This window comes from Meriones unguiculatus, chromosome X, assembly GCF_030254825.1.
Source record: "Meriones unguiculatus strain TT.TT164.6M chromosome X, Bangor_MerUng_6.1, whole genome shotgun sequence".
In the NCBI taxonomy this organism is placed as follows: domain Eukaryota; kingdom Metazoa; phylum Chordata; class Mammalia; order Rodentia; family Muridae; genus Meriones; species Meriones unguiculatus.
This window is the reverse complement of record NC_083369.1, coordinates 18,782,718-18,808,708: the sequence shown is the minus strand read 5'-3', so window position 1 is coordinate 18,808,708 and position 25,991 is coordinate 18,782,718. Positions and strand designations below refer to the sequence as shown.

Sequence of the window (25,991 nt, the reverse complement as noted above, 5' to 3'; positions counted from 1 at the left end):
TGTCATCGGTTTTCTTAAAAGTGTGTTCGCTTTAAGACCCAGCCATGCCTGAGAAACGCCTGGTCCACGAGTTTGCTCACTGAACGCTAGCAACCTGTGAGATTGTAGGTGGGCGGGAACTCTGGCTCTTTACTACTTTGGATCTCAACACTTTGAATAGGGAGGATCTCCTCTGTGAAAAAAGGCAGGCTTCTCTCAGAATGCGGGACTTCTCTCAAAAGGGGTGGAGGCTAAGTATGTTTAAAATGCTGATAATAGCAGAGACATGCCAGGTCATAGGGCCAACTGGCACCTAGGAAAGGTTAGGAAGGGGTGGCAGGTGGGGTGGGGGATCAGCGTGGTCAGAAAGTTTCAGATGGAGGCAGAAGATGGCTACGTGCTGACTTTTGAGTGAGGGCCTTAGGAGAGAATTGTCTGGGTCAGCCTTTCTTCGTTGCAGACTCCACCCCTTACAAAATGACAGGAGTCAGAGGCTCAGGCATCCCTCTTGCTTCACGAAAGTCTCTGACCTTTGAGGTAGATGGCAGAGGTCACTGCTAAAGAAAAATAAACTGAATCATGTGGGCAAAGGAAGGTGGAAGACACAGATGACTGCCAGATGGAATGTGGACATGGAACCAGAAGCCTCTGGGAGGCAGGGGACCAAGAAAGTCAAAGCCCTGGGTCTGGCTCCTTCTCAGTTAACAAAGAGGGTAAGAAGGTCATTGTTTTTCTTTCCCTGGGGTCCCACTGATTACCAGGATTAGTCTAGGAGAAATTGGATAAGACAGCTTGGAGAATACATTTCCAAATCCCTGCACAGCCTGAAGTGTACAGCCTGCAGAGAGCCACCCTCTGAGTTCAGCAGGGTAAGTTGAGGACTCTGAGGAAGCTCCGCTTTTCCAATTTTTAACTTTCTGTTTGCCGAGTGAGCCAACACCTCCCATGGGCTAGAATGTTGGGATGGTTTCACCAAGTCACCTGTGCCTTTCCAGCGATCTATAGGGTTAGAAAGAGACAGTTTTATGCTGTGGGTATATTGTTAAAGGAGGGGAATGATTCTTAAGATAAAGTGCCATTGATTTATCCTCTTGGAAGTTTGCAAGAGCTGGGAGTGTCTGTCTCTTATCTTCAGTGTGGCCACTTGCCTTTGTTGCTTGGACCTGAGGTACTCCGAGGACTATTGCACACACCAAACAAGGCTGCCTTCTGTGGGTCTCTAAAAAGATCTGCTTTTTTGTTCTCCTGCCCTGGACTCGTCTTGAGATTCCCAGGGTACACTTTTCAGTAGCCATAGGCCCTTTCAGGGATGAGCTGAGGGTAAGTGCCAAATGCAAGGAGAGGTGGGGGAGCATAATCAGAGTACCATCTGGCACCCCCTTGTTGCTGAGGCATAAGCTTCAACAAGGTGTCCAGCAGGCTGGCTATTAGATTCTGATAAACAAACAAGCAGACACTGTCAGGTCCAGTCCTTTCGGTTTGTTCTTTCTAGTGCCCTTTCCCCTAGCATTCCCACACCTTTACTCACCATCTTGCTGAGGGTCAGCACTTCCAGTTAGCCTTTTACCTTGCATACTACCTATGTAGCTGGTCTTGCCCTCACATTCTTCCTGTGGCTATTTCTTCCAACCATAGTAGGATGGAAATCTAGGAAGGAAGGTTTGGAAACATGGCCAGAGTGAATGACAGCTGACAGGCCAGCAGCTTGTAGCCCCCTACTGGGACAACTTGGCTGTCACTAAAGGGCTGAATAGTGGCATGTCACACTGGCCCACAGCATGCAAGCTGGGCTGGGGCTCTGGGAAGCAGCAGAGGGAGGACAGGACAGAAGGGAAGATAGAAGAGGAGAAACTGAATCCTTACACTGTCTGGGGTCAAGCTCCTACCATCTTCAAGGTTATAAGGGAGAGACTGGGCTGGTTTGGTTGCCTGGCAACACTCCCCCCAAAGGCTGTTCTTCTGTAACTTGAGCCCCTTTGAGACTGCCCTAGAAACTCTTGTAACTAGCATGGGGTGGGGGATGAGGGTGGTAGGGAAGAAGGCCCACTCAGATCTGAATCAGGTACCTCTGTTTGTGTCTCTATGGCAGTTGCCATACCTCAGGAGTGGCCTGCTTCTAAATTGAGGTTTCCCCCCTACATAGGGATTTAGATGTGACCTGTTTTGTTGCATCCTGTGGCCTTTACTCTGTGTTCTTCTCAAAGGTGTTACGGTCAAAGCCAGTGGGAAATAGCTCCATGCCGGCTGCCATATGCTGAGTCAATCCAAGCTTTCCTACTCCTCCCTCAGAGATCTATTTAATGTTTGTAAGTGCTTAGGTGATAATTACAGAAGCAATCAGGACATCAACGTAGGGGTATAATATCTCCTTTGAGATCTAGGAAGTTAGTAAAACACTATATGGCTCAAGGTATATTATGGAGGTGAGAGACAACTTGTGGTAGTTGGTTCTCTCTTGCCACCATGCGAGTCCTAGTGATTCAACTCAGGCTATTAAGCTCAGTAGCAAGTGCCTTTCCTGCTGAACTATCTCGTCGGCCCTTCTCTTTATGTTCCATACCAATGGTGAGCTCTTGTTTCACACTAGCCCATGGACTTTCTGTGAGAAACATGCTCTTTTCAGTTATCTTGGCTTGACTGCAATCAGTGAAATCCACAGCAGAAACCCTCATCTCCATTATTGTGGCAACCCTGGCTGCAAACGGTAAAAGGACAGCTGGTGTATTTTGCTTGGAATTATAGTCCTACCATGTTATAGCTTGGCATGGGACAAAAAACCAGAAAACTGCAATACTTGACCACAGCCAGTTGGCCATGGGACATTACACCCCTAGTTACATTGTTCTTACTTAGAATGATGGGGCATGACCTCTGGAGTATAATGGAGCTTAAGGGATCTTGGGACACACTTTGAGACACAGTTTGCCAGGACTTATTTTGTCTCTGTCCTGCCTGTCATCTTCAGAGGCTCTTGGGACAGCGGGTTGACAGAAGGGGGTTGGGAGTGGAAAACAAACCCATTTTCTTTCATTTTTTTCTTCACTTCCCATTTTCTCTTCAAATACCATGAAATTCTTGGTCTGCTTCATGCTATTTCCATGTTTTGAAAACATCTTCTCTGAAAATTTGAACACCAAAATGTTCACTAGAATTTCCTCTCCTTTAGAAACAAGAAATTTAATCTTTGGACACATGAACAAAAAGTGGCAAAAGCGTCAGGATGTCCAACTAGTAGAGGAATAGAAGATTTAAGTTATGGCTTCTGGGCTTGCTTTTGATCCAGATAAAAGTGATCAGGTTTCAGGAAAAGAGTGGCGCCTTGGTATCATTTGTCCTTGTCTGTACCTCTCTGGCTTGGGTAGAGTCTTTTGACACTATATGAACCCAAAATTCAGTCATTAAACCATTGTGAGCAACATAGCACTTGACAGCCAAGGCCCAGGAAAGGGAAAGGACCTGTCACCCAGACAAATCAAGACTTTTAGTGGAATGGGCCTCAACTTAGACTAGCCATTGGTTGTCCACTCCCGCAAGTTCTGTGCCACTGTTGCCCCAGCATGTCTTGCAGGCAGGAGAGAATGTAGGTCAAAGGTTGAGTGCTGGTAAATTTTTGGCACTTCCACATAATGCAGTTTTAAATGAAAATGGTAGACACCTTCAAAGAAAGCATTAGCCTTTGCAAATGACTCAACGATCACTTGCATGTTGAAATTAAAATAGCTTCTTACTAGACTCTTTCTCTTTGTCTCCTTTCTCTTTTGTATTCTTGTTGTCTGTGATCCACGAATGCATCCAGTCTGCCAATCTGGCAGTGTCTCACTGGCCAAGTCACAGAGAAAATCAGCGGCAGAAGTTCTTGATTCAGAAGGGGCTTCTGATGTTCTAAATGAGGGTTCTGCTCTCTGCCATGACACTGAGTTCCAAGTCAGTTCATTGAGAGGTCCCTGCTCTGGCATTTTCTTTAGCTGGATTGCTTGTCCTTAAGCGCCTAAGTAGCTTCACACCTGATTAGCTTTGTTGGTCTCTACTCTTTCAGAAGCCTCGACTCATCTTTTCTCCAGATTGTTGCTTTCTAGCTCCGAAGAGCAGGCAGTACTTCGTTTCAGTTCTTACTGGTGTGCTGGATTCTAGGATGGACAGGGAAGTAGCCTGGGTCTCTCCCTTCAGAGCACTCCTAGTCTGCAGGGCTGGGTGCCGTCTCTGTTCCCACCACATCAGCACGGGACAGTGAGGGGAAGAAAGCTAAAAACCCAGTCTTCTGAAAGCTGAAGAGAGCTAACAAGTAAAATCAGGATCCTAGTTCACGTCCCACAGAGTTCTTCAGTTCAGTCTGGTTTCGGGCCTGAGAAAGGAATGAGAGCCTCCAGCATCCTCCATGGTAAAAATCAAACCCAAAGCACAATAGGAGGCTATCAATAATTTTCACATTAATTTGTACTTTTAGGCACGTGACATTTATGTCCACATGTATGAAGAAGAGTTGGCTATTTAGCATATAGACAATGCTTAGTGGATCTGTAGTCATCATGACCCTCTTGTATATCTTAGCCTTCTAGAATCTTCTGCTTCTAGTTGAGAATTAAACCTTTTGTTCTTGGTTCAAGCAACAAATAAGTTCTTTGCATAAGTTTATTCAGGCAGACTTATTTTAAATATTATTTGTGTTTCTCTCTCTTTCTCTCTCTCTATGTAATAATGTATGTGCAAGCACACATGTGTATGGAGACCAGAGGTCAGTCATGGGTGTTTCTCCTTTTATCCTCTCTCTTTCTTTTTGTTTAGCTTTAAAATAACCCATTTATTTTTTGAGATTATAATAGAATTGTATCATTTTTCCTTCCCTTTCCTCCTTCCAACCCCTCCAACATGCTCTTCCTTGCTCTCTTTCAAATTCATGGTCTCTTTTTTCATTATTTGTTGTTACATGCATATATGTGTGTGCACAAACACATACACACACACATTCCTAAATATAACTTGCTCAGTCTGTATAATGTTTCCTGTACATATGTTTTCAGAGCTGACCATTTGGTATTAGATAACTAGTTGGTATGCTCTTTCCTGGGGGACATTATTCTTCCCACTTTCAGCATTTCTTAGTTAACTGAAGTTCTTTGTTTAGGGTTGGAGTCTCCTGAGCTTTCTGTGTTGCATGTTGATTGGCCTCATCCTTGTTCAGCTTCATGCTTAGGCTTTGGTGTTTTGTTTTGTTTCTAAGACAGGATCTCTCACTGGCCTGGTGTTACCTACTGAACTATCATCCTCTCAACCCCAGCCTTAGTTTCAGTTAACCGATTAATTAATTTAGTAAAGTCGCTGATTAAACCTACAGCCTCATGAATGCTAGGCAAATGGTCTACCACTGAGATGTATCCCTGGCCCCTAATTTTTATTTTCCTTATCATTGTATAGGTGTGTATGGTGTTTATGTGGAATTCAGAGGGCACCTTTCGGGAGGCAGTACTCTCTCCTTCCTCCATGTGCATTCTGGAGCTTAAACTCAAATTATGATGCTTGTATGGCAAATGCTTTTGCCCATTGAGACATCTTGCTGGCCTCATTATTGTAATTATATAAAAATTATTAGATAGAGTGTGATAATTCAATACATGTGTGCAATGTGTAATGATAAAAATTAAGGTAGTTAACATTTCCATCTCTTTACCTATTTAAAATATTTATTAGCACATAGTAGTTGTATATATTTAAAAAGTACAATGTGATAGTCTAATACGTGTATATGGTATGTACTTATCAAAGTAAGATTTTTGTTTCTTACTTTGTTTTCCTTACTTTGTGTTTGGAGACTTCAAGAGCCTCTATTCTAGATTATATAAGAAATATAAAGGGTTCTTGTAGTTATCCCACTGTGCTAAAGAACATTAGAGCTTATTCCTTATAGCTGACTGCATTTTTGGTGGATATTACCCAATTTCCCTGTAAAACCCTTTTGCCATCATTTCCAGCCTCTGGTAATCACTGCTCTACATGTAGCCCAACTCTTTTTTTTTTTTAAGCTTTTGCATATGAGTGAGAATATGCAGTATTTGTCTTTCTGTGCCTGGCTTATTTCACTCAAGATAATGTCCTTTGGTTCCATGTATTTGCTGCAGATGATAGTGTACACAGAAGGGCACCATTCTAATGGATAACGCTACTTTGATAATGCCACAGTCAGGTTTGATGAGTAAGTATTCATATAAATAGCTTACAGCAAAGCTTGCATGTATGTGATGGGCTGTGGGGCTGAACATGCAGGAGACAACTGGATACCAGCCCTTTAACTTGGAAAGTTTGCAGCACTCAAACAGCTCTCCATCCTTCCTTCCCACACTTCCAACTGCTCCCCTGTCTGGAAATTGTAAGTGCCTCAATGAAATGTAAGTTCTTTGAGGGTACAGGTATTTCTGCTTTCACTGCCATTTCTCCAGCTCCTAAGTCAGGATTTGGCACCTAGTGGGCATTTCACTAGTTACTGTCGCTGTTGAGATGAATTCCTTCCTTCTTTTCTAGCCTAGCTCTGTTCATCTGGTGATAGTTTCTTGGTGGGTGGAGATGCACAAGAATGCAGATCCCCAGCCCATCGGGTGGAGTGGTGAATCCCAAGCAGAGACGCTCCAGGAGGATATGATGTCTGAATCTGAAGGACAGTGTGCATGGTTATTGTGTCTCGGGAAGAGAACAATGTGGATTTCTAGTTCAGGAAGTTGCCTATGTTAGTACAGGGATGTAAGAGGGAGCTGATGTGGGGGAGAATGAACTGGAAAGATTCAGGAGACAGCACAAGGTTCCACAGCCCAGAAATCTCACCACAGCAGTAGAAGTTGGGGTGGGGAACCCTTCGCATTCTGTTTGCTGGTCACGGAGTTACAAAGTCTTGGGAGTGGGGGAAAAGTATGGTTGAATTGAAGCTGTTACCCTTGAGGCAGATGAGGCTGAGGTTGCCTGGCAGAGCCAGATTGTTCCCCTACCCAGGTTTATCCCTAGCACCAAAAGTTTCCACCAGGAGGGAACCTAAGCTACAAGGAAAAAGAGAAAGAAAACAACAGTCTACCTGCTGTGTGTCCCTGGCACTCAAGAATGAAATCTATAATTCATTCCTGTTTTGCTGTGAGTGGGGATGTTTGAAGTTTGACTATATCTTTTATTACTTGTTTGTTTGTTTGTTTGTTTGTTTCCTAAATAACACAGATTCTTGAGAATGAGCTACAAGTTCTCTAGGGGAAAACTAGAAAAAAATATTTTTCTTTCTTTTTTACTTCATGGTGCTGGGAATCGAACTTATTTAGGGTCTACCTCATGCTAGACAGGCACTCTACCACTAAACTAGACCTTTAGTCTAAATAAAAGCAATCATTCTCCCTTTGGAAAATGAATTCAAAGGAAGGATGTTTTTTTGTTTGTTTGTTTTTGTTTTTTTAAGTTTCTTTTTAATGAATTTATTTATTTACTATTTATTACATTTATTCACTTTGTATTCCTGCTGTGGCCCCCTCCCTCATCTCCTTCCAGTCCCACCTTCCCTCCTTCTACTCCCCCCTATACTCCTCTCCTAGTCCACTGATAGGGTAGGTCCTCCTTCCCTTCTATTTGACCCTAGCCTATCAGGTCTCATCAGGACTAATTTCATTGTCTTCCTCTGTGGCCTGGCAAGGCTGCAGCCCCCTTCCCCCCCCCCAGGGGGAGGTGATCAAAGAACCTGCCACTGATTTCATGTCAGAGACAGTCCCTGCTTCCTTTACTAGGGAACATACTTGGAGACTGAGTCTATGGGCTACATGTGAGCAGGGGTTTTAGGTTCTCTCCATGCATGGTCCTTGGTTTGGGTATCAGTCTCTGAAGGAGCCCCATGGCCCAGTTGTTTGGTTTTTTGTTGTTGTTGTTGTTGTTGTTTTTGGCTCTGTTGGTCTCCTTTTGGAGCTCCCTCCAGGTCTTTTTATCTCCCCCTTATTTCATAAAATTTCATGCCCTCTACCTGAAGTTTGGCTATGAATCTTAGCCTCTGCTTCGATACCTCAATCAGTAGAGTCTTTCAGAGGACTCTGTGGTACACTCTTGTTTTGTTCCCCGTCTTCTCTTGCTTCCAATGTCTAATCCCTTCGCCTTTCTGAATGAGGATTGAGCATCTTCCCTAGGGTCCTCCTTGTTGTTTAGCTTCTGTAGGAGTATAGATAGTACTATGTTTAGAAAGAATGAGATTCTAAGATCCACTGCTTTTTTTTTTCTTCCTTCGAGCAGATTCCTTTGCTGCTGAGAACAGTGTAATAATCCTCCTGACAATTTATAGTCTGATTTCTCAGTCTAAGCAAAGTACCAAACAAATTTTTCTACCGAACTGGGAGGCAGTGAAATGACTGAGGCCTCCTAATATTAGCATACACAAGGGCATCCTTCCCTTGCAGAAGATAGCACCCCAGAGCTGTTAGCAAGACATCTTTTGTTATTTATGGCGTGTCTCTTTTGATCTGGCAATTCCACCTCAGGATCTTATGTTAAAGAAAAATCAGATATTGTACCAGGAAACTTACAATGTTACCTGAGACTCACATGTTAACCTGAGAAATGAAAGTAGCCTAAACACTCACTAGCAGTAGAGGGGTTATGTCAATTTTGCTAGGTCAGTGATAGAAGTGCTAAAATAGTATACAGCTATGAAGAACCACACTGTGAACAAACACATGCCTTAGCTGACGGATATGCCTGAACCATAGTTCCTTACGTATAAAATGGGGTTTGTACTACTTATTTCGGGAGGTTCTTTTCCAGGTCCTAATAATGTGTATAAAATGTTTGGTGCATATACCACAATTATTCATACCATCTCCAGATACAAATCCCTTGAAGTCTTTATTTGGTTTTGAAGTGGAAACTCACTATGCTGCTCAGGCTGGCATGCAACTTTCTGTCCTCCTGCCTCTGCCACGTGAGTGCTGGAATTACATTCATTTGCCACCATGCCTGACTGCTATGAAGCCTTTTGAAACCCTGAGATGGATATACCATCAAGTCTGTTAAAATAAGTGTCTCCTAGATAGCTCTAAATTGTAGCCATTCTTCTCTAGAATGCTCATGTGTGTGCAGAGGAGTGTGGCTAGCTTTTGAGGCTGTCAGATCCTCTCTCTTTGTCCCAGTTTGCTTTCCTTTGACTCCTTCCTTCATTCTCCCCCACTGACATTTGTTCACTATTCACCTCACTGCCAACTAAGGGTAGGGGATATCCTTTGCAATTGAGGTATATTCTACTGAGTGCTGGCAGCTTTGGGGTGTTTATTGTTACAGACCTGATGACCTGAGACCCTGCCAGGCTAGAACATTAGAGGAGCAGTCACAAAGCAGCAGAGGGTGGATTCTGGCCCACCAGTTTAGCAGCAGACTTTGCCTTCAGGCAGGGCTCTTTAGCAAGTGTCTTGCTATCTCTGTTCTAGTCTCCTAGTATGAGGAGGGGCATGGCTCCTAGCTTGGCTCACCATTTTTACAGAATCAACTTGGCTAAGGGGTGAAGAAGTTTGTTTATTTTTCACAAAATGTACAGAGCAGTTTGCCTAAAGGTCCAACAAGTCTATCTTTCACCAGTGCTCATACAGAATAAGCCCTGATCTCACAGCCAAGGAACATCAAAGTCATGGGAACATCTTGGCATGTGTATGAGATGCCCAAGCCACCTGGCATTTCAGTCATCTCCCTGGAGAGAATCCTTCACAATGCTTGCAATGCTCCTTTGACTTCATTTTAAAACTTTAAATGATAGCCATAGAATCTTGTATTGACCCTGAGTGTAAAACCAAATCATCTGAAAGGATTTAAAAACTACAGATGGCATGCCCTGCTTAGAAAAGAAAAAAGAAAAGGAACAAGACAGGAACCTAACACAGACATCCTTTGAAAGGGCTCTCCTGATGGAGGTATCAAAGCAGGGGCTAAGACTCATAGTCAAACTTTGGGAGATGGTGGGCAAGAACCAGTATGTTTTAAAAGTTTCCAAGTGGTTGTACTGTGCAGCTGGGGTGAAGACTTGGGTTGTGGATGGTTATGGATGGATGTCACCAAGCCAGAGAGAGTTTCCCAAAAGATCCTCCTCCTCTTCTTCCTCCTCCTTCTTTGCTGTGCTAGGAAATATTTTGCGCATAGTTGATATTACCAGTGAGCTACATCTCCAGTGCTTCATTATATAGTCTTTTATAGTGGGATTTGTGGATAATAATTATGAAGTATAATGTAAGCATAGGTTAAAAGAAGTGACAAAAAGGCTACATGTATGAATTAATCACAGTCATGCCTCCAAAGTTGAATAATATACTTTTTAATTTTATAAGTGAAGGAAGACAATTAGAAAAAAAAAACTACTTTATCAGTAAAAAGAGTATATTCTACAGCAAAGTAAAAGATCCTTCATCTTATGTTGCTTTACTCATGTTACCAAATCTACTAACGTTTTAAATGAAGACAATGTCTTTCTTTATGTTATAGCTATGTAGGGCCACACGTTAGGACACTGAACTGGGTCTCTACCTTCAATCAACTTTCCAGCAGAATAGAAAGATTTTGCCATGCACACATTTTTGGGAATCCAGGCAACAAGCAAGACATTTTTTTCACTTTATAGTTTTGTGCTTCAAATTAGGCCAGGCCAGAAATTACAGATGGAAGTCAAATGGTTGCTTCTGAGTTGATATGAAGGGTGGAGTACATGCTTTCTACATTTGGTAGTGATACCATGCACATAAGTTATTGCATTCATATAGCATGTTAGAACATCTGTATAAACATGTTCAGTGCTTTCAAAACCATATATACTTGAAGAAACACAATTCATCTTTGCCTTGTTTTTTTGTTTTCTGTTTTTAGGTTGTTTGTTTGTTTGTTTGTTTGTTTGTTTTGACAGGGTCTCCTGTAGCCCAGGCTCATCTTGAACTTACTATATAGCTGAGGGTGACCTTGAACTCTTGATCCTTCTGCCTTCACCTGCTGGGATTACAGGTATCACTAAACCCTGCTCAACAAATGCAGTTTAGAAGACGGAATAGCTATCATGATACCAACAGAAATATTTTTAGAATGTGTATCCTGGCCAACAGACACCCAGAGAAAGGAAGAAGCCTGGTTCAGTGGCATATTTGATGTTAGTAGCTGTATTTGGACTTCCCAATTGGAACCTCCTCTGTAGCTATTTCGGAGTACCAAGACTAGGCTGTTTCTGTCAGCAACCACAGGAAAAAAAGTGAGACAAGGGGCACAAGGGAGAGAGGGGCTACTTTTAGCATGTTCATCTCAGCTGTGATCAGAGAAGAAGCACTATAAAGGCAACCCCCCACACTTTGCCTCTCAAGCAGCCCCAGACCCTGAGGATGAAAACAAGTCAGAAAGAAGGATCTCCAGAAGTATTCACCAAGAGGAAATGATGACTGCTTAGAGAGATTGAGGTCCAGACTTACAGATAAAATAAGCATCTCATGCTGTACAGACATACCAAAGCACTTTGTGTTACTCTACTTCTATGTATAAGTTTTGTGCTTTCATCAGTTAAGATTTTCAATTTTCACCAGCGAAAACACACAGTTTAAGTTTAAAAAAAGAGGCAGGATCTATTTATGAAGGCTGAGAAGTACGTTTTAAGGAATGGCACCGCTCAAAGTGATACAGGAAACTTTCATTACTGAAATGTGGGAACAGCGAGGCTCAGGAAACAGAGCCAGGAACTAATTTCGTGAGGATTTTAGGGTTGTGAGATCTTGCTGTGTTCCAGCTTCTGGACAAGATTACCTCTTTGAATAACATGTTACATAAATTTACTCCCCATTGTGAAAAAGCCCAGGGAAATCTTTTCCTTATAACTCCAAATTAATGAAAACAGTACATTTAGGAAATAAACATCATTTGTGTGCAGAGAACTTTTATATTTTGTGCCTGGAACTTTCAGACTACCTGAGGCATGTGGGGAGTGAGGGAAGAGAAAGGAGTCCAGATGTGAATCCCTCTGTCACAGGAAATATTGAATTCCAGGTGCCAATAGTAGCTGCTAGCATATGTGGCAAGTAGGTATTTTCTCCAGGTGGAGGGGTAGCAAAAACAGTGCCTCTTAGAGATGAGCAAGTTAGGGGGAACCATTCCTTTTTTTTGTGAAACAATTTTTTGCTATAAGTGTTAAAGAATGGAATAGCACTTGTATGGACCCATGCTTAAAAGCTATATTCTCTATTCAAAAAAGAAAGGCATCCTTCCTCCATGGACAGTCAGAGGGCAACCAACTTCACTGAACTGTGGCCTTAATTTGTGACTCCTTTTTTCAGGAGACCCCTAGAAAACAGCATTGCCAGGTACTCCAAAGCACCAGGGACATAGAGAGTCATCAAAGATAAACCCTGTTTGAGGAGTTTCCAGGCTCACCCCTCCAATGTCTATCCTATTGAACTGGCCTCATCTACTACCAGCTCCACTCTTGCTGATCCTTCCAAGCACAGTTTCTTTTGGTGATAGTAAACTTGCTACTCTACTCCCTCCCCCCCAGATGCTCAGATGTTGGCTACAGTTTGAGGGGGTAGCTTCCATTCCTCTGTCCGCGGCTCTACTTTCTAGAATGAACCACCAGGCCTACTTGTTAAATGTGGCTAAAACATTGCTTTGGGGTACTGGATGGGAAAATGCCATTATCATTTGTTCCTTCACAATAGTTCAAATTTGTGGTTGTGTTTTGTTGAAATGAGCTTTAAAGTGTGAGCTGGCATGGAGTGTGGTCGTGACTCATAATGCTATCACTTGGAAGGCTGAGGCAGGAGGATCAAGAATTCCAGACCAGGCCTGGACTCTGTAACAAGACACTGTCTTTAAAAATGTTGAGTTTGGACATAGCTGAGATATTTTCCCCTTTCATGTTCTTGTCTCATAATAAAGGAAAGTAGTTTATCTCTAATCTGGTGATTTAGAGTTGGCTGCAAAGGCTAATTCCTACCCTGATCGTCACACTAAGCCTGTGCTGGTCTCTTTGCCAGATATTGGTGATACTTAAACCTTAGGAGTTGCTTGAGTCTTAGCTCTTAATCCTAACTCTTATGCAGATGGTGCAGAAGGAGACAGTGTTGTTACAGACAACTAAGCCCTGTGTAGAAAGTACTGGGCTCAGGGGCAGGGAAGGCTTCCATAGCCCTTCCTTCTTGTTCTCCTAAAACTCCCCTTCCTCGGTCCAGACTTGCACTTAGCTCTTCTTGGCTCTTCAGCTCTTCAAAGCCCTCTACCTCCCTCTGCTATGCTCCTGCAGCACTTTGTTCCCTTCTGCAACCTCACTTCCTCCAGGTGGGGGGACAACAATTCAGGCAGAGGCTGCCGATACATATTGACCTTTCTGGAATCCCACTTTTATTTTTTTTTTCTTTTCCTACCTCTTGAATGTAATGCAACTGTCGTCTTAGGAACTTGGAGGAACACTCTGGTAACTCCTTTGCCTAAGACCAGCCAGGAGCTGGAATTTGAGTGCAGTCTCTCCCTGAGGGAGGTAAATCTTGTCTTGATGGTGGTAGAGACTTGGACATAACATTCAGCTACTGAGCCTTTCAGATCCTGAGGGGTTGGAACGAATTCCAAGTGTGTCCCTGAGCCAGACTTCAGTCAAGTGGCTGTGGGTAGTGAAGCACAGATGTTTTGGGGAGGAAGAAGATCGGTTGTGATGGTTATGAGCTTGCTTGCCTTTGCTTATTTGGCCTCTGGTAGAAGGAAAGGCCTGGTATCATCTCACAGGAGTAACTTTTAGTTCCAAGCCTCCTATTTTCTGTCAGGAGCATTAGAAATACCCCTATATGGAAAAAAGCTCTGGAAACATAACCTCATGCCTAAAATGTTACATATTATCCTTGAAGAAAAGGACAGTGGCTGACTCATCCATTTCTCTTTAACATCTAGTTTGGAAGTAGATATGATGCAAGTGTTTGCTGAATGACTAACAGCCTAGGAGGAGATGGAATTTTGTATTTTTTTTAACTTTTGCTTATTATCTAATAAATCCATTCTATCAATTAATGTTCCTCTTAGCTGTAGCATTTGTTACTTTTTCATTGCTGTGATAAAATACCATGACAAAGGCAACTTATAAAAAGGAGAATTTTTGGAGGCTTACAGTTCTAGAGGTATAGGAATCTATCACCATCACAATTGGGAACATGACAGCAGGCAGGCATGACATGAGATTGGAGCTGAGAACTCACATCCGGATCCAAAAACAGGAAGCAGAGAGCACAGGAGGAATGGCACCAATCTTTTTCTATTTTTCATTAGCATATTTTTTTCACACAATATATTTTGACCATGTCTTTCACCTCCTATGACTCCTCCTCCCAGATTCCCTTCACCTCCTTACCCACCCAACTTCATGTTCATTTTCTTTCTCAAAAACAAACCCTGAAAATAAAATAAAATAAGAAACTTCTCCCCTCCTTGTTAAAAAAATCAATATGGAGAGTGGGTAAAAAGATTGTAAGAGGAGCTGGAGAGATTGCCTAGTGGTTAAGAGTACTGGCTGCTCTTCCAGAGGACCTGGATTCAATTCCCAATACCCACATGGCTGCTCACAACTGTCTGTAACTCCAGTTCCAGGGTATTCCGAAGACTGTAAGAGTCAAAGGTAATGGATGAGTCCTAGGAACAGCATTATTCAGACACAACAGGACTGGTGCATGTATAAACTCACAGACTATGACATCATGCACAAGACATGCACAGATTCAAACCAGACAAAAATAAATCTCACCCCTTACCAACAACTGATGCCTTCTGGGAAAGGATAAATCAGTTTTCTCCAATGGAGCATCACTGGTGCTCCCTGCTTCCTGTTTGTGATCTGGATGTGAGCTCTCAGCTGCCATTTTAATGTCATGCCTGCCTGCTGCGATGCTTCACAATTGTGAAGGTGATGGATTTCTATACCTCCAGAATTATAAGCCCAAATAAATCCTCCCTTTTATAAGGGTATATTCATCACTCTCCAGGGCAGGACTCTGGAGAGTAGTTGGACAACACAAAATGGACTCCATGTTTTCTTTTTGGTTTGGGGTGTGGGCTTTTTGTTTTGAGACCTCAAGCCTACCACCAATGACACACCTCCACCAACAAGGCCACACATCCTACTCCTGTTCCACCAACTGGAACTAAGTATTCAAATATATGAACCTTTAGGGCCATTTTCAGTCAAACTACCACACCTGTTTTGTAACTTTTGTCATTACCAATATGGTGAGCCTCATAATACTACAATACTCAGGAGGATATTTATCGGCTCTTTGGTATTTTGCCTGCAATAGGAGACACCATTGTCACTTTGATGGTAGCTTCTAGGATGCAGTCTTTTTTTTATGTATATGAAAAAAAATACACATGGGTGTTTTGTCCAGATGTATGTCTGTGTGCTATTTGTACCTGGTGCCCATAGAGAGCAGAGGAGGTTATTGGATCCCTTGGAACTAGAGTTACAGGCAGTTTCAAGCCATTGTGTGGGTGTTGGAAATCCAACCAAGGTCCCCTGGAAGAGCAGTCACTGCTCTTAACTGCTGAGCATCTCCCTAGCCTTGGCTTTTTGTGAGCTCAGGTCTCACATCAGATTCCTCCAGGCTGTGTCCCTTCCATGCCTATGTCCCCAATCCAACCTCAGTATGAAGTTTTGCTCAATACATATTTGCTGATTTACTAGCAGAGAAAAAAAGGGAGTCCCATGTTTTCACAGTTCTAGTTGGCTGTTCAAATAAAGCACAGTTATCAGAATGTGGCAGCTAGGCTACCCCTCCCTTTGACAGTGCTGGGGATTGAACCTATAGTCAAGCACATGGAAGGCAAACATTCAAGTACTGAGATACCCTCAGGCATTTTTTTAAAACTTTAAAAAAGAGAGACAGTCTCTCTAAATTGCTTGGAATAATCTTAAACTCATTCTGTAGATCAAGCCATCCTTAAATTAATGATTCTTTTGTTTCAGCCTCTTGAACAGCTTTGAGAGTAGGCCATGTACCACATCTTATTTTTGCATACCCCCTTTAAAGATGTCTTTATCTCTCTTTATTTAGCATAACACCCCACCTTTTTAAATTGGAAAAAGCCCTTTGAGCATAAAAACATGCCTCATAGTCTGAGGTTTAAGAGCAGTATGCACATTGCTAACCCATTTTATCTCAAGGATTCCATGACAGAGTTAGCCATTGTCACCCCCATCTTGTTGGTGAGGCAACAGGCTCAAAAGAGGGCTGAGTGTGGCAGAGACTTGGAAAGTCTACAGGGTATTATCTTGATTAACAATTGAGATGAGAAGGCCCGGCACACTGTGGGTGGGGCCATCAATTGCATGTGAGCAAGCCAGTAGGTATCATTCCTCCATGCCCTTTGTTACAGTCCCTGCCTTGACTTCCTGCTCTGACTCCCCTTCATTATGGACTCTTAAGGTATAACGGAAACCTGTTGCTTCTGAAGTTTCTATTGGCTGTGGTGTTTTATCACAGCAACCGGAAAACAATCTAGGACACAATCCATAGGGAACAGCCTAACTGGGAGAAGAGCTGGCATAGGTCTTCCTGGTGAAGCCTAAACAGGTGGGACAAAAAGCAGAATGAGTGTTTCTAGATAGGAACCAAAGAGAGAAAACAGGAAGCTGGATTTTCTATGTGAAAGTGGCATTTTTGCAATTTTTTTTTTCCTTTAAGAAGCACCTTTACATATGTTTTCTCATGTGGTCCACCTGAGAGAAATGGAAGCATAGATTCCGAGAAACTGCAACTGGCTTGCTCATGATAACAAGGTATGATAGAGTATATAGAACAGAGTATTTGTTTCTTTTCATTCACCCTGTCGGGTAAGCCGTATCGATTTCAGGTTCTCATCTTGGCTGTGTGTTTTAGAATCATCTGGCATGCTCCCTTTAACAAAATGGAAACAATGGTGTCTGAGGGCACATTCAAATTTATATAGCTGCTTGGGAAGGAGGGAGTAGGCAACTAAGTTTGAGAAGAATTGGTTTGGGGCAGGGATTCCTGAAATCACCTTGGGAGCCAGGCATGGTGATGCACACCAGCTACTTGGCAGGCTTGAGGCAAGCAGGAGGATAGCTTAAGCCTAGTCTACACAGCATAGCAAGACCTTGTCTCAAAGAAAATTAGTCAGGTACCATCTTCTCAAGAATGCAGAAACAGCGGGATGTCCACAGGCTAAAGAACACAGTTGGCTGCTCACCTCACACCACACTCAGAATTTAGCTGAAAGTGAACATATGGGTTACATACAAAAGCTGTAATTGTAAAACTTATATTAAAAATATGGGAAGCGTTCTATGCATCCTTGAGCTGGGTAACCAAAGAAAAAGAGGTAAATTGGGCTACACCAAAATCAAAAAGAGAAGATCCATCTTGAGATGTTAAAATTAAAATAAAATAAGAAACAAGCAGATTTCTGAATTTGAGGCCAGCCTGATATACAGAGTGAGTTCCAGGACAGCCAGGGATACACAAGAAACCCTGTCTTGAAAATAAAGATGGATAAAGACAATCCACCACTTCTCAAGCATATGGGTCATTCATTAGTATGTAATTCTCTCCACAAATATTTCAGAACCCATTGTACCCATGTGAGTCTCTTCTCTTTCTTGGGTCCTTGTTCTCCTGTCTCTGTGAAACAAGAGCCTGGGCCATCTGTAAAGTCTATTGAAATTCAGTCTATAATTCTGTCAGGAGACATGTGCTGGGAGTGCACACAACATTCCCTCTTTTTTGTTTGTTTGTTTTTGTTGTTGTTTGTTTTATAAGACAGGCTTTCTCTGTGTAGTCTTGGATGGCCTGGGCTCACTTTCGAAGCCAGGCTGGCCTTGAATTCACATCCATTTGCCTGCCTCAGCCTCCCGGAGTGCTGGGATTAAAGCAGGAGTCACCACGACCAGCTTAGCTCCACTGTTAGAAATCTGGGCTTGCCTACCCTTTGATACTAGCATACATTTTATTTGAGAGACAGAAGTTTACCTTTTTTTAAAAAAAAAAATGGGTAGATGTGGGTTTTTTTCCAAATCATAGTAAGCAGGCAACCTCTAAGGAACAGATAGATTTTCCATTCTCACTCACCATTTTTCTGACACCAAGTAGACCACACAGATGGTTTCATAAGGGCAGGATCCGAGCGAAGAGTGCAATGGGATCAGACTATGAAAGGTAGAGGAAAGAAAACAAAAATATGTACCTGCATGTAAAAGCACTGAGAGCAGGTTGTTACCTGACAGCTTACCACTGTCTCTGTCTATCATTTTGTTGCTCTCTTGCTCTTATACCTGTGCATATGGAGGCCAGAAGTTGACATCAGTTGCCTTCCCCAATCACCCCCTACCTTATTTTTTTTAAAGCTTTGTGTGTATGTGTGTGTGTGTGCATGTCTGTGTGAGTGTATGTCACGTTTTTTCTGGTACCTTTGGAAGCCAAAGAGAGTGTTAGATACTTGGAGCTGGATCTACATGCTGTTGGTTATGATCTGCCTAACATAATTGCTGGGAACCAGATTCAGGTCCTCTAGAAGAGCAGGAAGCGTGTTCAAATGCTGAGCCATCCCTCTAGACCCTTTACCTTATTTTCTGAGTCAAGGCCTCTCTTTTATACCCTGGAGCTCATGGATTTAGGTATGTTTGCTGGCTAGGGAGCTCCAGAGGTCTGCCAATCTCTTTCCCAGTGTTGGGATTGCAGGCACGCACCACTGCACCTAGCTTTTTATATGGGAACTGGGAGACTCAAGTCCTCATGCTTGCATGACAAGCACTTCTGTTGTAGTAAATAAAAAATGAGGTTGAGTTATATTATTATCAGCACTAAGTTATCATAGCTGTATTATTTAACCCACTATTACAATTAATTAATAAGACACAGACACCTGTTAAATTTTATAATTGCCGTACCTGGGCTGGGCAGATACTTCACCTACGATGTCCCAATAACCTCACCATCCACCTCCCAGCCCCCATCTAATGCCATCTGCATTAACCATCCTTATTTGGGCTACCTTCCATCCATAATCTTATTAATACTTGTTTATATTTTTCATCTTGGTGTTTTCTTCATCCAGGCCATCCTTAGAGTCCTTCCTCCTAGCCCACATGGTTCCTTCTCCACACTAACCCATTGTGACATTCTCCTTCCTCCTCTTTTCACATCTCTCTGTCTGTTTCCTGTGATTCTCCTGAACCCAAAGCCTGGGCACCTTAGCCACGCCTACCCTATTATGCCCTGCTCAGGGCATAATTTTAATCAACCAATCAGGTATAATGTGTTAAGCAGGTTTACACAAGGATAGGTGTACCCAGACAGTAACCAGATCTTGAGGGCCAGTAATTAGCAGCAAAGTACAAGCATCAGACCAACCCCCAACAACTTCTGTGAGCATGCTTTTTTAAACTCTATTTTATTTCAATTTCTTATGTCTCTACTTTCCTCCTCCATCCCAATCCTTTCCAACACCCCAATAGTGGGTAGAAGAGAAAGACTAGTGGGGAGAAGGGGCAGAGTTTGCTTTGGCTACTTCCTGCTGGTTAGGAGCTCATTCCTTGTGGAAAGTCCAATCTTTGTTTCAGGATATCTCCAACTTCTCATCACGCTGCATCAATAGCAATCAGGGGGAACACTAGCAGTCTTCTTTCTTGAAGCTCCCCTCTCTCTCTTTGGGGTCTGACCTTTAGTCCCTCTCAGAGTCGTTAGAATTAAACTATCTACAGCTGGTGAAAAGCCCCTCTCAGAGCCTGCACAGGGCAAATAGTTTGCCGCTGCTGTGGATAACCTGAATCAGTCCCATATCCTACACCTGGGATCAAAACAAAAACACGTTTATAGCCACAACACAACTTCACCAACTAAGACATCTCCTCAGCCCCTACACTTTATTTTCCTTTGCACCTGTAGTTAGTCTAACTGGTGGAAGAAAGACAGGGCATGGTTCAGATAGCGGTTAAGCGTTTGGGTCTTTGAGCCACCCTCCCTGGTTGTGAGCCCTCAGCTTGCTGTTTGTTTCACTTTGACCCTGGATAAGCAGCCTGACATCCTTTTACGTTAGTGTCTCTGTAAGTAAGGGATCATCATAATGTAGGTACTTAGTTCATTGCCCCATTAGGAAGATTATGAGCTTGGCGAGTATTAAATTTTGTCATCCACGTGTACATATAATATTTTTGTGTTAGTTGTACTTGATCCTTGATCTTTATGTAAAGTAAGTACTATTTTTTTTTATTTAATAGATGAATAAATGAGTGCACAGAGATGTTGTCACTATGATACTACCAACTAGGTCACTTTTGTAACTGAAAAAGATACCGTAGTTAGTCACAGAGCCAGCATTTGATCCTAGGATAACTGATTCTTTCCTGCTCACTTAACCACAGGGCTGTACACAAGACATTATCTTCACCTTGACAGCCACAGATAAAGAACCTGAGTTAGCACTAGGGATGCTGAACAAAATGTGGATTTAACCCATGGAAATATATACAGTAGATAGGGACAGAAGACGTGCATGTAAGAACGGTGTAATAAAAGACACATCTTTTCACAGGAGTTCTAAGTAGCTTTGCCATGGTGTCTGGCCACAGACTGGGGCCTTGACAGACGCAGGGAGGGATCGGCAGGCAAAAAAAAAAAAAAAAAAAAAGAAAAGAAAAGAAAGAAAAGCTGCGTAAGTGAAATGCAAGGAGGCCAGGGCTCTGTGGGGCATCTATGGAGTTGATGAAAGCACCTTTTACCATATTGTTGAAGAATTCTTGGGAGGCCCTGAAAACTCAAAGACAAGGTCAGGGAATTATCTAGTGCTATAGACTTTATTTTTGGATCTCAGGAAAGTAGATAGTCCAGAAGCATACACCCAGGCTATCATAGCTGCACAGGCTGTAAGACCAACCAGAGAAAATCTGTTATAGCATAGATGGGAAAAATGAGGCCAGAGAGAAAAGGATGAGCCCCAGCAAGCCCACAGCAACTGTAGTAGCCTCTGTCATGCTAATATTTTTTTATCCTGCACCAGAAAGTCTGGGCCATTTCCTGGAGAAATCCTTCAGTGGCACTCCTCTCTGTTCTCCTACTACCCAGAGATATTTGTAGAACTCTTTTCCAAGTTCCTGCTTCAGAGCCATGTGTAGCATGACGTACATCTCTTCATTTCAGCATTTGAGAGACAGAAACAGGAAGATTAGGAAGTTGTAGACATCCTGGGCCAATTAGCACATCCAGGCTGTGTCATCAGTGTCCTATCCTACCACAGATGAAGTCCTGAAGAGGAAGCTTGATGGGCCTACCTTGGCAACATAGACTGAGCTGAGGGAAATACAGAAGAGGGGCCTTAACATGGTGTGTCATCCCTGTGACACTGGCATCCCTGTGACACTGGCATTTTCAATGTGTCTCAGAATTGTTTCTCAGCCTCAGATGGTGGTATATACCTGTAATATTGGCATTCAGGAAGCAGAGGCAGATGGAGTTCTGTGCGTTCAAGGCAAGTCTGGTCCACATGCAAAGTTTTAGGCCAGTAGGGCTGCATAGTGAGACCCTGTCTCAAAAATATTTTTCTTTTTTTACTTAGAAAATATTTAGTAAAAGTTTACTTAGAAAATATTTAGTAAAAATATTTATTAAAAAAATGAAAGAATTCAACAATTCAGCTTCCTAATATAAAATGTTGTATATCTATATATGCATAAAAAATAAGAAACACACACCCATATAATTAAGTTATTACAGTGCCTCCTACATTGGAGCCACTCATTCCAAGGTGCTGTGAAACAAATCAACTCTTCATAAAGCTTCAATTGTCATCTTGTCTCTAAGGTCAGACATCAGTGGCCTGAACTTCAGCTTTGACCATGGCTTCCTACATGATCTGGGATACATATGACACAGCCAGTTATTATAGAGCCTCCACTGGGTCCTGACTTTTGTCTTTAGGACTGATGATAGAACAGGATAATGGTCTATAAACAGACTCTCATGTAGGTTAGACTGGCCTTGAACTCCTTCCGTCTCTCAAATGATAGTATCATACAACATCCAGCTCCTCAAGGCTGCATAGTAAAATTCTTCATCCTTGTATCTAGGCTCAAGTTTGAATTTGTCATAAACTCTTAATATGCATTTGGAGGCCTATAGATTCCATTTTTTAGAGATGTCCAGTATTCTTGGCTCCATTGACAATCTCCTATTCTATCTCGTGATTTCCACCAACCTGGACTATCTGAATACTTTGCTGTTTTTCTCCTGTATGTAGCTATATCTTCAGTTCATTCTCTGTGCTGTACTTTTTTTTAAGTAAAAAAGTATTTCTTAAAAAGGTATCGGACGGGTCTGGTGCTCTTTGGGTGGATGACACCTAAATGAACATCAGTACAAAGTCCCAATTTATTTCTAATATCAGAGATCAGACCTCTACTCTTGCCTGATGCGTCTAAAACAAAAAGGGGGAACTGTAGAGAGCTGCGGAATGCCGCGCCTTAAAGATGGAGCTGGTTTCCGCCTTCCACCTTCCCGATGGTGAGTGCTCTCTGTCACGAACAACTCCACATTTGGCTAAGGCTGAGGATCTGGCTTGCTTCCGTGTATGTGGACCTATCTGCATTGCCCACGTGGCATGCTGGGGTTGGCTACCCAGAGGCTATTTAAGCTGTGGGCTGGCTTTCCCCAGGGTCAGATGATTGTTCAAGGTTCCTGAATAAACTGCATTGAAAAAAATAAAAAATAAAAGAAAAAAATAAAAAAAAATACAAAAAAAAAATTTCTTAAACATGAGATTAAATGCTTCTGGGGCCTACAAAGGGAAGCTGCTGAATCAAAACAGTTACCAAAATTTCTTTTGAATTGTGATAATTTGTATGGGTTTGTTGTTCTTGTTAACTCATTAGGTCTAAAAGCCTAAAAATTACTGGAAAATTGAATGAGTGAACATTTGGGGTACTAGCAGCAACTGTCATGTGATATACCATTACCTGTGATTTCTGTTATTAAGGGACAATGCTGCTAAGCCTTCTCAGTTTTGTTGCTTCCATTGATCATTTTGGTTAAAGGTTCATGGCAATAAGTATTTTTCACAGGTGCATTCCTAACTCTTCACGAGAAGGTCACATCACTCAGGCCAGATGCCTCATTATAAGGCAGAAGGGATGCTGGGACATAGACCCAGCATGTACCACAGGCCCTGCTGTAGAGAATTGACCTGGAGGAGGAACAGGGGCCTCTCAAGAATTGGAGAAGGGCGCATGGATGACTGCCATGGTTAGTCACTAAATAGTTCTGACTCTCTCCCAGCCACATGGCAGGCCTGCACTTCCATATCTTTTTACCCTTAAGTGAGGCCACGTGGCTTTATTTGACAAATATAAACCTGTCACTCCCTCACTCCAAAGCTTTTTGTGGATCCCCTTCACCTGGGAGATTTCACCATTTAAATGTCTTGCCCAACTTTCTGACCTTAGTTCCCACCGCTTGCCCCCTGGCCCACTTCAGCTCGCCTGATTCAGATGACCTGATGCTCATCAAGGACATCCTTACCCTAGGCTCTTTTCACAAGCTGTCCTTTCTGGCTGGTGAACTCATCCCTCAAATATTGGTTTGACTGGCTCATTCTTCATCTTTAGAACTCACTTGTGCTGGCTAGTTTTATGTCAACTTGACACAAGCTAAAGTCATTGGAGAGGAAGGAACCTCAATTAAAATGCCTCCATAGATCGAGCTGTAACACAACTGTAACTCCAGTTCCAGAGGAGCTGATGCCCTCACACAGACATAGATGGAGACAAAACACCAATGAACATAAATAAACAAACAAACAAACAAATAAATAAATCTTTAAAAAAAAGAGTGCAAGACTCACTTTAAAGAGATCTGGATGAGCTGGTTGTGGTAGTACACACCTGCAATCCCAGCATTCACTGAGACAGAGGCAGGCAGATCTCTGGGAGTTCAAGGCCAACCTGGTCTAAAAAATGAGTCAGGACAGCCAAGGCTACACAGAGAAACCCTGTCTCAAGCCCCACTTCACTCCCCAAAACATCAGGCTGTAGGGCAGCCTGTAGGCATTTTTTAAATTAGTGATGGATGGGAAGAGGACTCAGCCCATTATGGGTGGAGCTATCCCTAGGCAGCAAGTGGTCCTGGGTTCTATAAGAAAGCATGATGAGCAAGCCATGGAGACCAAGGCAGTAAGAAACACCCCTTCATGGTCTCTGCATCAGTTCCCGCATCCAGGTTCCTGCTGGGTTTGAGTTCCTATCCTGACCTCCTTCAGTGAACAACAATATGGAACTGTGAATCAAATAAACCCTTTCTTCCCCGACTTGCTTGTGGTTATGATGTTTCATCACAGCAATAATAACCCTGACTTCCAGCACCTTATTGTTTTAACATCTCTATTGAGATATAATTTGTGTATTTTTCAGTTCTCCCATTTTAAGTGTATGTACTTAAGTGGCTTAAGACAGTCATGAAGTTGTGCAACCATCACCAGAATCAATTTTAAAAAGATTTTACTTACATATCTTATTGTATGCATATGTGTGAATGCCTACTTGTATACACGTGAACCATGTATGTGTGCCAACACCAGCCAGAAGAGGGTGTTGGATCCCTGGAGCTGGCGTTTTAAGTAGTTGTGAGCCACCATGTGGGTGCTGTGAACCAAACCTTGGTCCTGTGCAAGAGCAGCAAGTGCTCTTACCCACTGAATCATCTCTCCAGTTCCTATCACAATCAATTTTATAACATTTTCGTTACCCCTAAAGAAACCCAGCTGCCCTTACCCATCCAAGTCCTCATCTTTTTACTGGTCTCCTTTCTCTCTTCTGTGTATTCGCCAGTTCTGGACTTTTTCCATTTACGTTTGTTATTGTTATTGTTACGATGATGGGAGACACACAGGCCACAGTGTATATACCTAAGAGAAAGAACTGCTGGCTCATATGGCAATTCTGTATTTAGAGATTTGAGAAACTCAAGATCTTTTCCCCACAGAGCTGGCATCACTTTGTTTCCTGCCAGCAAGGTGTCCAGGCTTCTGTTTCTCTGTATCCTTGCCAATACAGGTATTATCAATATGTTTGGTTATAGCCATCCTAGTGGGCATGAAATGATATCTCATTGTGCCTTTGACCTGAAATTCCCTTAAAACTATGATGTTGAGCAACTTTTCAATGTACATAGTGGCCATTTGAACACCTTTTGAAAAAGAAATATCTGTTTATATCTTTTGCCCATTTTTGAGTTGGGTTGGGTTTTTTTTTGTTTTGTTTTGTTTCTAGTTTTTTGTTTGCTTGTTTGTTTTAGTGGAATTGTAAGAGTTCAATTTTTCTGTCTGCTTGCTTTTGTTTTTACATTTGAGGCAGAATCTGAGTATGTTATTCAAGCTGTCCTTGAACTTGCAACCCTTCTGACCCAGCTTCTCAAATGCTAAAACACAACCTCCCTACCTTATAGGAGTTCTCTGTATATTCTGTATATTGATTCCTGGTCATATATGTGCTTTGTTCATATTTCTCTCATTTAAGGGGTTGTCTTTTCAGCTTCTTGATAGTGTACTTTAATACACAAAGTTTTTAAACTTCTTTTTAATGGCAACCAACTTCTATTCTTCCCTGGCTATTCATTCTTTTAACAGCATATGTATGTGTATGTTTGTGTTTGTGTGTGTGTGTGTGTGTGTGTGTGTGTGTGTGTGTGTGTTAGCTGGAGCTATAGCTCAGTGGTAGAGCATCTTCCTAGAATGTGTGAACACCTGGGTTTGATCCTGCAATACAAAGAGTATGAAATTTCTGTCTTAGCCCAAGCCATACAGATTTACATTTACATTTCTTTTTAGAATTTTGTAGTTTTAAACTCTTATATTTTCATTTTTGAGGCCATATTAATTTTGTATATGTTGTGAGGTAATGGTCTGTGTTGTAGGATAAAACAATATCTGGGAACGTTATTATTATTATTATTATTATTATTATTATTATTATTATTATTATTAGAGTGTCTTATGCCATGGCATGCATGTAACAATCAAAAGAC

The 25,991-nt window shown here is 42.2% G+C and overlaps 1 protein-coding gene across 1 annotated transcript in view; it reads left to right on the top strand.

Moving 5' to 3' along the window:
• The window catches only part of Nhsl2 (NHS like 2), a 262,855-nt gene that overhangs the window by 1,063 nt on the left and 235,801 nt on the right, over positions 1–25,991 (top strand). The gene's annotated exons all lie outside the window — the stretch shown is intronic.